The sequence below is a fragment of the Pinus tabuliformis genome, chromosome 4_2 (genome assembly GCF_031772625.1).
Source record: "Pinus tabuliformis cultivar Carrire ecotype Pingquan chromosome 4_2, CPIR1, whole genome shotgun sequence".
Taxonomy (NCBI): domain Eukaryota; kingdom Viridiplantae; phylum Streptophyta; class Pinopsida; order Pinales; family Pinaceae; genus Pinus; species Pinus tabuliformis.
The window spans coordinates 23,245,884-23,259,181 of record NC_142304.1 but is presented as its reverse complement, the minus strand read 5'-3'; the positions used below and the strand labels follow the sequence as shown (position 1 = coordinate 23,259,181).

Genomic DNA, 13,298 nt, shown 5'->3' with positions numbered 1-13,298 from the left:
TGGAAAAAAGGTTCAAAAACAAAAAAAATAAGCAAAAATATTTTTATGTGAAAGAAAAATGTCTTCAAAACCATGTTCTACCTTCTTTTGTGTCATATCATATAAAATTGATTTGTGGTATTTGATTGAACAAAAAACATTATTTTCCCCTATTTGTTTTTGGGAACTACCATGAACCTTTCCATTGAAGCCACTAAACTCTAATGATAATCTTCATCTGACATTCTTAATTCATATGAGATATAGATGCAGCTATGGCTAATATTTGTGTATACATACACAATTTCCTTGGTTCTTGGGAATTTGAAAATATCTTTTAATTTGTACCTTCTGGAAATCTAGATTGTGCATCTATTTCCTCATTCTAGGTGGTAGGATTGAATTAATCGATAAGCGGTCTAGTTTTTTATATCTGCTAAATAGTTTTTCAACTTCTTAAAAACACAAATTTAATTCGATTTCAAATTGATGAGTTCTATAACCCTAGAATTCCACTGCCATGATTTTGGCCCAATCCTTAGCATGTAACCACTACTTACACATCTTCAAGTGAGCTAGTTCTAACAATAAATATAGCAACCTGATTCCAAAATGTGAAGGTCGTCACTTGGGACAATCTTTAGCAATATCTTCTCTATTTCTCTTAGCCACCTCAAGATCCTTGTAGATAATTAGTCACTTATCTTCAAAATGAAGCAAATAGTACTCATCATAATATGCCATGCTTATGCATATGCAAAAGAATGCAAATGCAAGTTGAATTTGTCCTATCTCTTAACAACACTCTTCTTGATTTGATTAGTGGGCTATAATATATGATGATTTATTGAACTCTTTTGAGTCTGTTATCCATGTCCTTATAAACATCTCCATACAAGACACATTTTTTTCAAGGAATCAAAGAATATCCATTACTTGCTCCCAAAATGAAAAATGGCAATAACCCTCAGCAATAATTGTGTTAGATGGCTTTGCCAAAACATAAACCGATTATCCTAAAAAGTCTGGTGTTTGTTGTGACATCAGTCTGCCATACTTAGGAGGTACTTCCTATCTTACTTTCTCAATATGCTAGATAACAAGTTCTGATTGAAATGCTTTGCAAATTTCTAAAGAAGAATACAAATGAAGAAGATTTGCAGGTTTGACTATAATGATCAATAATTTATTTCTTTGAGTTGTATGAAAAGGAGTTTTATGTACTTGTTTATTTCCGAAGTTTGTAGCTGACTTCCCAATGAGATTGTGAACTTCAACCGTTGTTATAGGATGTTGAATTTTTATGAAACATTTGTATTTTTATATTCTCATATTTTTCACATCAGCTGTTAATACTGGGGTTCTATAGCTTTTTCTATCATATATGAGTGTTGAATTTATTAGATATTGTATTATTTAATGATCTCAGTTTCTTAAGCATTGGTTAGCTTTGTATTTGTACTGGAACTACCCTCAAGATTGTTTTCCTTGGTTGCAGAAGAGGTATTGTTGTTTGAATATATTAGTGCATTCTTTCAGATTGCAATGATGATTTTTTTCCAAATGTTTGCCTATGGCAAGGAAAAGTTTTCATATTTCTATTAAAAATAAGAACAATTATGCTCTTTTCTTTAGTCAACATACAAACTGTAGTTTTTTTAGGTTGCAAATAATATACTTAAAACATGTGTATTTCTATTAGGATTAAGGAGATTTACAGAAGAATGATGCACAAGATATGGTGGAATGCATTATAAAACTTGTAAATTAAAACATTTCTATTGATGGTACCTATGATATTTCTCCATTAGCAACAAGAGATGTGCTTGCAATGATAGATAGAGGTAAATCTAAAGGAGGGCCCCATGGTTGGCACTGGGTTTTAGACCCCGTTGATGGGACAAAGGGGTATGAGAATGTGTGAGGCAACTACAATGTGCTTTATCCAGATTGTAAGTCCTTACCTTTTCTTTTGTAAATGTGGTTGCAGCTTTTCTCTTGGTCACCAAACCAACTTTTTTCTTCCTGTCTACCTGCTGTCTACTCCCTTCTTATCTCTGTTTTTTTATGTTGCAGGGAGAAACCTTGTAGTCAATATATCAAATGTTAATACCTTTTTTAGTTGTTATTATTTAAGTTTCATTAATTTCCTACGAATCAATGTCTACTATATGTTGCCTACTTGCATCAACTAATCAACCTGCATAGATCCATCATAACTCTGGATTGTTAAGGACTAGGTGGGACCAAAAAGGATTTAAAATGCAAATCTCTTTGTGCTTCAAAGATCTAGAGTTAAGATGTATATGTGCTAGAATCTATCTCTCTATATATTAATTTTTAAAATCATTCCAAGTCAACTCAGAATTGGTTAACTTGGATGAGTTGACTGTCGACCAAATCAACTTGGCCATATAGTTAGTATGGAGGCCCAGTTGGTGCCGAACCAGTCAAAGCATGGCTCAGCTAGTCTGGTAGCAAACTAACCCTAGTCAACCAAGTAAAGAGCCCTGCCTCACCCCTCCATTTGCATCAGACCTCCATTATTGAGCATCTGGAGTTTTGGAGTAGCGCTGAAGATCAGTGATCTGTCCCAGTCAGGTATACCCTAAATTTCATACTTTCAACCCATTACCAATTTTAAATTTAAAGTTTTCAGTACGAAATTTGCATAATTAGACATTTTTCTCTAGAAGGTACAAACTCCTTGGATAAACATCGTTCTAAAACTTGGGTTTCCTCATGGTATTTTATGCTTATGATAGATTAAATATCCATGCAACCCAGCTGTTGGTTTTCCTCGGCTAAATATAATCATTTTCATGCTTAAATAATGTTCAAGGACTTTGATATAATATTCCAATCTTGTTAACAATACACTTTTATGTAATTCCAATGGGATTGATATAAACATTTCTCCAGTTTAACAATGATAAGAGAACTCATAGGTGTCTTTTACTCCTCAAATTAAAACCTTCGAATGTTTCAAACATGTCTTTGTTACTTATAGCACTCACCATTTCCTTATCTCTACATGTAGATTTCTTTAACCCTTGAGTTACATCTCTGTATTAAGACATGATCATATGGCCAATTTTCCCATCTAGAAACTGCCAAGTAATTGATGGAAAAAAATTTCCACTGAGTCATTTTTGAGCTTCAACAGGCCCCTTCATATCTACCCTTTTCTTAAACATCTAGATTTAAGTATTTGTTCCAAAATTTAAAATATTTCTTGCTGGAAAATTCAACAAAGAGAACGAACTTTGTCTATAATAGTAAAGTTCTTAATAGTGCACTAGCTCTTCTTTAGGATAGAATTAGTTCTCAAATAACTGATTGGAAATTAGAAATATTTCTATATAAATTCCTTCCAGAGCATCCTACATTTCCTTTGTTTCATTGGAAAACATGAATCACATATTTTTTGGCTTCATTTTTGTGTCAAAATTATGATTTTGAGCATGGAATCTTACACTATGTGTGTAATTTAATGGTATTTACTCTTACTCATAACCGAAGATGACAATCTCTTACCACTCTATCAAAATTAATTTTCAATAGTAGGGGCTACATGGGCATATGAAAAGTACAATATTGCAATATGGGAGCTATGTGTCATCTGCACCTTTCAGTTTTTGCAAGCATTTTACCTTTGCAGAGATACAAGAGGCTACCAAAAACTTTGACGAGTCACGGATTCTTGGTGTTGGTGGTTTTGGGAAAGCTTATGAAGGAGAGATTGACGGTGGTGGTGTGAAGGTTGCAGTTAAGAGAGGAAAGCCACTAGAAGAACAAGATATCCATGAGTTCCAAGAAAAAATATAGATTTTTTCTAAGCTTAGGCTTTACCATTTGGTGTCTCTTATTTCCTACTGTCAATAAAATTGTGTGTTGATTTTATTTTATGATTACATGGCTAAGGGACCACTACGAGGGCACATGTATGGTAACAACGATTTGACTCCTTTGTCATGGAATTAAATATTAGAAATATGTATTGGGGATTCTCAAGGTCTTCATTATCATCACACAGGGGTTGCTCAGACCATCATACATCGGGATGTCAAGACCACAAATATACTTCTTGATGAAAACTTAGCTGCAAAAATTTCAGATTTTTGATTATCAAAAATGGGCGCAACTCTTGACCATACTCATGTTAGCACCATGGTCAAAGGTAGCTCTGGATTCTTGGACCCAGAATATTATCGTAGGCAGCAACTCACTGAAAATTCAGATGTTTATTCATTGGGTGTTGCATTGTTTGAGGTGTTGTGTGCTCGACTTGTTATTAATCCTTCTCTTCCTAGAGAACATGTAAGCATTGCTGAATGGGAACTACATTACCAGAGAAATGGAATTCTGGAACAAATTATAGATCCTTATTTGAAAGGTAAAATAAATCTTAAGTCCCTTGAGAAGTATGGAGAGGCACTAGGCAGCTAAAAAGTGTTTTGCGGAGCAAGGGGTTGAAAGGCTAGTTGTGGGAGATGTGCTTTGGAACCCAGAAATTGCTTTAAATCTCCAAGAAACTGCAATATGGAATAAACTGGTTGATGACAACAAAAATAACTTTGTAGAAGTCTCTCCTGACTACAACCCAAACAACATAGAAAGTTTCTATGTTGTTGATGGGCTCAGCACTGTGACAAGCACTGGAGGCCATAGTTTGACAAGTGAGGATTTGGATGATGTAACCATAAGTCCTATTTTTTTCCCAGCTGGTGAATCCACAAGGGAGGTAATTGAATTGGCGAGTAGTACTTTCATGTTTCTGTATTGGTTGTAGTACATGTAGCCGACAAGTTGCACAAAACATGGAAGCAATAGTTAGGTAATGGAAAAATTTTAATGCTTTATCAAAAATCTAATTTAATATCATATTCATGGCCATAATGTTAAATCTTTTGAAAAAGGTTGGATGGTTCCACGTCCACCTAAGAAGAGGAAATGGTACGTGTCTCTCATTTATAATTCTTAATTCCATTCTTATGATGTTTATCATTTTGAAAATAAATTGTCTATTGTCTACGATATGGTGAACAAGATCTTGATATGAATAGGTCATTGGGTGCAGGAAGAAAGTTGCTATAGTGGCCAATGGGCCAGCTGGTTTGGCTGCTGCTGATCAACTTAATAAATTTGGGCACTCTGTCACTATTTATTAATGTTCTAATCAAATTGGAGGTCTAATGATGTATGGAGTTCCTAATTTGGAAACAAATAAACTTGATGTTGTCCAACAACGTGTTGTTCCGATGGCATAGGAAGTTGTTAATTTTTCTGTGAATGCAAATGTTGTAGTTGACTTTTTTTAATCTCTGTGTCCAACAACGTGTTGTTCTGATGGCATAGGAAGTTGTTAATTTTTCTGTGAATGCAAATGTTGTAGTTGACTTTTTTTAATCTCTGTGGAGAATCTTGGCACTGAAAATGATGCTCTTCTTTGGCATGTGGTGCAACAAAACCAAGGTACACTTCTATATTTGATTTCAATTAAAGGCCATGTTGTTTTGACATGCATTTTGGAATTGTTCAATTTAGTAATTTTCAAATTAGATACTTTTGACTATAAATACCTTAAGGTACTTGACATGGTACTTGCAAGGGGGAGATGCCAATACGTAGTCCAAAAAGTTAAAACTTGACAACATCAACTTGACATCCTCCCATCCTGATGGGTTTTAGAGAAACATAGTCTTCTATGGTAGGGAATTTAGAAGTAAATTTTCATGCTAGTGAGCAAAAACCTCAAGGTGGGGAGGTGAAAAGCCTAACTAAAAACTATTGAAGCCTTGCATGTGCCATTCTTATAATAAAACCTTTTGGGATTTAAACTTTGGGCCCTACAAATGAATCATTTGAGAGTATTAACATTGCTCAATTAAAGGTTGTGTGTGGGTTGGGGCCATGATCTCGTGGTAAGGTGCCAATAGTTCACTGCAACTGGCTCCAATTTTATTATCAACTAGCCTAGTTCAATTCACAGTGCAGTTCCTTTCTCAGTGCATATATTTTTGGGAATAATTTCCAAGAGTTTCATAAGTGCTCTGGCTAAAATGGGATGGTTCTAGGTAATAATTAGAGAAAGAAAGTGATACCATCATAATTAGAAAAAAAAATGATAACATCTTAAGATTAATGTAGCATTTATCCATTTCTAGAGTTATATCTGGTTTTGATGGAAATTCTTTGTTTTTCTTCTGAATTAAAATGTAGTTGTGTGTGTCTAGCTAATAAGTATGGAGTTCGACACCTTAAGCTTTCCCAAACAGAATCTGAATCTTTGAAAATCATTTTTAAAGTACAACAAAGAGCAGATCACCAACACAAAATCAAAATGAAAAATAAAATAAAATTTAAAAATTATAGTACCATTTTATGTTTGTTTATTTGGTGACATTTCATTAATCAGACATGACATGTTACGAGCCCACAGGAACTATCACAAAGTGCATAGATAAAGTAAGGATGGTCGTGTGATATTGTCCTCAAACACTTAATTTCAGCCTCAGTGAATGACTCATTCAAACCTTGAGCATCAAACTTATGTTTAAATATATCCCTTTGCAGCCTTTGAAGTCCATTAGACAAAAGAGAGTTGCAGAGTTTGGTGGCGACTCTCTGAAAGTTCTGGTATTTGTTTATGAATAAACTTTAAAACTGATTATATGGAACCCATTGGACTTCAGCAAAACATGCTAGGACATTGTCATGGTACTTGAATGGACTCCTTATTGGAGCAATGGTTACAATGGGAGTGGCTCTTTCTGTGCTCCTTCTGTTCTTGTGGGTCTGCTTTTTATCTAAGAAAGGAGTCAAAGAGGAAAAGGAATTCAGAAATATGGAGAAACTGCCCAAGAACCAACATGTATACACTTTGCGAATTTGAAGTGCTATATATATATATATCAACAAAATTGTTCTCTTTGATCATCTTTTATGTTCTAGAAAATATTTAAGGAGTGATATTCACTAATCATTTACTTCCCTGGAAATTTCCAAACACTAGATTGTGATAGACAAAAATGCCTTTTTCAAAACACAGCTTGTTACATTCCATTGAGATTTGCCATACACAACTCGAGGATATTATAAAATGATAAGGATGTTTGATGACACTGACATCCTTGGTTCTAGGCGATTTGGAACTATGTACATGCTGGTGATGGACAATAACAACTTATTTGCAGTGAAGAAAAATGAGAAATTTGATGTAGCATCCAATCGGATATTTGAGAGGGAGTTGGAGATTTTGGAAAACATTGCACCAGTTGCAAGGTTATTGTAAATCTCCATCAACTAAAATTCTTATCTATGATCTCTTACTCATGGAAGCTTAGATGAATTTCTCCATTGTTAGTATTTTGAAAATTAGATGAATATTTTTATTGATGCCATAGTTTGCAACCATGATGTATGCATGCTTATAAGGTTTTTGATTTTGTTCAGGCTGCAAAAAACCTACTCCACATTTAAACTGGATGGCCAGCTTGAAGATAGCACTTGGAGTAGGGCGAGGCATGGATTACTTGAATCATGACTATGACCATATAATTATCCACCTTGACATAAAGTCTAGCAATATACTCATTGATGAAAGGTTGGAGGCACATGTATCAGACTTTGGTCTTGCAAAGCTCTTGGAAGATGGCAAAATACATGTAACCACCATTGTTGCAGGCACACTTGGATAAGTAGCTCTAGGTTTTTTGGCCTTCCTTCTACACATGAGCCTGAGTTTATTCATATTTATTATATGCATTAGAACCCTGATTTTTATCCTCCAATGTCAAAATAGAGTACTTGCAAAGTGAGAGAGCAACAAAGAAATCAGATGTGTACATATTTGGAGTAGAATTGCTAGAATTTCTTAGTGGAATAAGACCAAATGATCCTTCCGTTATGAATGAGGGAGTGAATTTGGTAGGATGGGTGAGTCTAAATCCATATTTCCTTTCATTTTGAAATGTGAATTTGTGTTTCCCATTAATTTAATTATATATGAACATGAATGTTCTACTATAGTTCCTTGTCTTAAAATTTCCTTGATACTTGATATTTACTTGGTTTGCAAATGATCTGTGGAGTACAACTTGTTATGAAGTTTTTAGATGGCCATTTCTGCTTCACTTTATGTCTTATAAGTTCAAGATTGTTATTAAAGCATGTTTGATCGCAAATTCAAGTGAAGACACACATGAGAGAGAGTAAATTAGAGGAGATTGTTGATCCAAGACGTGCTTGTGTACCATAGGATAGTATTGAGACAATTCTTGAAATTGCAGCCAGGTGCATAGCACCAAACCCTGAAGAATGACCAACAATGAACAAAGTAGTGCAGATGCTAGAAGAAGAGATTGTGCCTCCCTACTCAAGGGAGTTATGCCCAATAATGAACCATGTAGTTCAAATGCTAGAAGAAGATATTTTCTACTTGCCATAGTGAGTTTTATGACTCATGTTCTGATGGAAAATGAATTCAATTCGACTACTAGATGTAGAGATAATTCAAGGTGATAATTCTTTCCATTTAAAGTGATTGTTTTCATTGAGGATGTATTGTTTGGGCCTTTAGTAGCCCCCTCCTTTTTTTTTCTTTACCCATTTGAATTTGTATATAAACCATAATGAGATATAGTAATTTCTTATGATGGTAGAGCAGATCATTTGTGCTAAACAAAACTAAAACTAAATTGTATGTGAATTATAATCAACAGTCAACTGTATTAATGAAATTCATAGAAGATTCTATGGGTTATTTCATTTCAACCATAAAAAACTTCGAACCTCTCCCCCTCCCCCCCCATATTTGTATCTTCTCAAATGATTTTTAAGATCCCTTGATATTATAATAGGTCATGGTAGGGGTTACATTCAGATGCTAAAAGATAGCAACATGTCTAGATAGTGATATGGCTCATAGCACAAACTATATGTGCTTCAGGGCAGTTTTAGCCAATAGTATCTAATAAGGGGTGCTGGTTTTTTACTATCAAAAAAATATTTTTTGATTAAATTCTTTTATATCCTCAATGTGTATCCATCTGATTCCATCAATTTCTAAAGATATGTAGACTCCACACCTCAAACTCATACAATTGCACAGGGGTGATCAATGCCTGGAAAAGGCAACACAATGTGTTCCAATTCCCCCACCTCTTCCTTTTTCACATGTCTCTATTCAATCTCTCACTGAATCAATGAACTGGACCAATTCTTAGTATTTGTATTAGGAGTTTCTTTGGTTTTTTTTATTGTGAATCACACCACCTTGGTCTTGTCTATGTTTACCTTCATCCCTATTTCTACACAAGAATCTCTCCGAAGCTGGAAAGTGAGTTTGTAAGTTGTGAAGTGTCGTGACCATCAAGTCAACATCATCTAGGTACAATGTCAAATTCTTTTCTGAAATCATTGAAGCAGCACCAAAGCTCCTCGTCTTTATTCTCCAGTTTCTTCTCTATCATGTGCATTAATGTGGAGTGATTATCTATAGTGGAATTCTTTGGTCTAAATATGGAATTTCCTTTGGCCTTTTCCCCTTTGTTTATTTTCCAATTTTCCTTTCTACCATTCCTCCAACTAACTTGAAGAATAATGGGCTCATCATAAAGGTCTTGTAGTTTCCTGGGTTGTTTTCTATAGTTTAACTCTCCTACTTGATTTAAAAATGGGCAAAATAAGGCTTGTTGTTTAGTTGTATGTGAAACCTTCCTTCAAAATCTGAGTGATGGAACAATATGTTAGCTAAGGTGATCCTTACCCCATTTCAAGTGCTCTACCTAAAAGCCTTTGAATTTTTTTCACTTTTCCCAATACCACTCTTCTAATGCCTACCTTCACATATGACTTTCAAAACTCTCCCCTCCAAGCTGGTTTTTGGTGTAATTTTCCTCAAGGATGGGTTCCTAATACTTATAAATGGTTTTTGTGTGGTACAACCATTGTTTTGGTGTTATATTTGTTTTTTACCCGTTTCCTCACCTACAGTTTTTTCCTAGTGGCTCTAGGGTTGTTCCTTTCCATCTTTAGCATCTTTTCTTGCTGGATCTTACAAATGTGATCTTTTTTTCTTTATGAGCAAATTTTATGTAGTGAGGTTCTCATTCTTGTTTTCTTTTCTATATGTTGCATGAGCTTCCTTGCAGTCCTTATTAAACTAAGGGTTTACTAGAAAAAACTTGTCTGTCACATACTTTATTCGTTTAGAAAGCTTTAAGGAATGATCTCACAAACTATTTACTTCTCTGACAATTTTCCAAACATTAGATTGTGATAGATGAAAATGCCTCTTTCAAAACACAACTTGTTACATTGCATGGTGATATTCCATACACATTTGAGGATATTGTAAAAAATATAGAGATTCTTGATGGCACTCACATCATTGATTTTAGGGGATTTAGAACTATGTACAAGCTGATGATGGACAATAACAACTTATTTGCAGTGAATAAATTTGAGAAGTGTGATGTAACATCCAATCAAATATTTGAGATGGTGTTGGAGATTTTGGGAAGCATTAAACACATCAATATTGTTAATTTGCATGGTTATTGTAAATTCCCATAAGCTAAAATTCTTATCTATGATTTCTTACTCATGGAAAGCGTAGATGAATTTATCCATGGTTAGTACTTTGAAAATTAGATGAATATTTTTATTCATGCCATAATTTTCAACCATGATGTATGCCTGCTTATAAGGTTTCTGATTTTGTTCAGATTGCAAACCACCTAATCCAAATTTAAAATAGATGGGTTGATTGAATATAGCACTAGGAGCAGGTTGAGGCCTAGCTAACTTGCATCATGTTTATGATCCCCTATAATTTTCCACCATGACATAAGTCTAGCAATATACTTATTGATGAAAGGCCAAAGGCACATGTATCAAACTGAGGTCTTGCAAAACTCTTGGAAGATGGAAAAACACATGTAACCACCATTGTTGCAGGCACACTTGGATACTTAGCTCCAGGTATGTTGGCCTTCCTTCTACACATGAGCCCGAGTTTATTCATAGTTATTATATGAATTAGAACACTGATTTTTATCCTCCAATGCCAAAATAGAGTACTTGCAAAGTGGGAGAGCAATAGAGAAATCAGATTTAAGAGAAGCCAACAGTCAAGATTTTGTAAGAATAGATAATAGAGTTCAAAGAATATATATAGGAACGTAAGAGAATTATGTCCTTAAAATGACTAAGGAATCCCCCAAAAGGGAAGCTTTTTATGAAATCAAACATGACACTTCTTGTGCACAAAAATCCAATATCTTTGATGTTTGCATGAATCAAAGGAAGTTGCTAACAACCACATTCTGATGCACGTGACAAAGGCATAGAGACATGAACCATCCTAGAAGAAGTGAATTTATAGGGAAATTCCAAAAACAAAGGCAAGAATCTAAGAAAAGGGGCTAAAATTTCATTGCAAACTACACTAGAATTCAGAAAATGCAGTAAAGTGGACCCTGCAAGGCCTAATCTAGGATGCATGAACACTAATATATGAAGTGGGAAACAACGAATAAACAAATAAACTAATAAGGTGGAACCCCACCAAAATGCCTTGTGATTTGAAGTGTACTTGGTCCATGTGTATGTATCTAATATCAATTGTTATTGCATGAAAAAAATCTAGGTTTCTCCATTTGACCAACCACCTGCTTTTAGAGATTTCCCAAAATAAGTATGTTGGCATTATGATTCTGGTTTGGCTCTCTGGTATAGGTGTTGTACTTGATGGCAACTCACTCAAGTGGCAAAAATCTGTTTCAGGCTCTCAAAATGATGGAAAATAAGAGGTTCGCAAGTGCATCGTTCAAAAGGTGCGGACCCGCAGGTTCGCCATCCAGGAAGTGCGGACATACCCGCAGGTTATCCGTTAATAAGGTGCAGTCCCCCAGTTCACTCACTCCAATGCAGAGAAGCGCGCTCACGTGGGGTTTCTTATGTTTGGCCCATGGTATTTAGCCCGTCGTTCATGATCCTAGGGTTTTGGCCTGTGGTATAGGATCTAAAATTATTTGAACCCCTGTTTAGATCCCTTGTATTGGTTTTCGATGGCTTTGTCCCATGGTTTGAATAAGGGCTTGCCTATAAAAAGGAAAAGAGATCACTTGACTAGACACTTGTGAAATTTGAATATCTTAAGATCTGAAATTTTGGGTGATTGGTTTTAAAAGCTAGATCTAAATCAAAGAAAAAAATTGAAGGCGAATCTATTGATAAGTCGTGATCTCTCGGGCGCATGATCGGATTTGTGGATTTGACTGACTGTGGCATATTGGAGGACTGTTAATTTGGCCCTAATCAGAGGTTCACAGGAAATCCACGGCGTGAGTGCGGGGCTACGCAGCGCAGGCGAAGGCACAGTGTGGGGGTACGCAGCGCAGTGCGAGGTACGCAGCGCAGGAGAAGGCGCAGTGCGGAGGTACGTAGGGAAACAGAAGAACAAGTTGCGGAGGTACGCTGTCAGGCGGGCAGTGCAGGTGCGGATCTGAGCAGAGGTACGCAAGGTAGCAAAACGAGTGGTGCGGAGATACGCAGAGCAATAGACCGACCTGGTGCAGATCTGCGCAGTTTAGACACAGAAGAGCTGTGGGTATTCGCAGGCCACTATTGGTGAAGTTGCGAACCTATCTTGAAACATTTGTTGGTTGTCTTTTATCTATTGCTGCAGAGTTCTAGGTTTAGATTTCTGGTATTACTTTTCTGTTTACAACATTCTGAGAAGTTGGGTGATTCATTGGTTGATTGTATAAGGAGATTGGTGATTTGCATGTACTTGATGATTATTTGATCTTCTTGGATCCAGTTTGAAAATTAATGAAACATGGTCCTTAAAGAAGTAAAAAATCAAAGGGGGTTGTAGCTCCCTTCCAGGAGAGACTGGAAAACGAGAGAGAGTTGTAGCTCTCTGCAGGTTGCAACCTGCGTACTGGTAAAGGACTGCACCAGTACAAAATCCTTGTAAAAGAATTTTCTAATTGAAAGAAGATAGAGACATATTGCAGCAGGTGGTTTTCACCCACATTGGGTTTCCACCTTATATCTGGTGTTCTTTGGTGTGCCTATCTATTTTTCTTGTTCTTGTTCATTATTATATGGCACTAACATACAAATTAATGATCAATATCTGAATAATAAATTAAAGTATAAATATGGTAGGTATATTGAAAAGAATTTAATAATACTGATTCACCCCCCCTCTCAGTATTATTTCCAACAATAGGTATCAGAGTAGGTTCTTCAGAAGAAGCTTGATCGCTTGAAGAAAGATCTTTCATCATGAGCAACTACGAGAG

The 13,298-nt window shown here is 35.5% G+C and overlaps 2 pseudogenes; both read left to right on the top strand.

Moving 5' to 3' along the window:
* The first annotated feature begins 3,561 nt into the window (after positions 1-3,561).
* Positions 3,562-4,727, top strand: LOC149168169 (receptor-like protein kinase FERONIA pseudogene; annotated as a pseudogene).
* Positions 4,728-4,868: 141 nt separating this feature from the next.
* LOC149168168 (LRR receptor-like serine/threonine-protein kinase FEI 1) lies at positions 4,869-8,462 on the top strand (annotated as a pseudogene).
* The last annotated feature ends 4,836 nt before the right edge of the window (positions 8,463-13,298 follow it).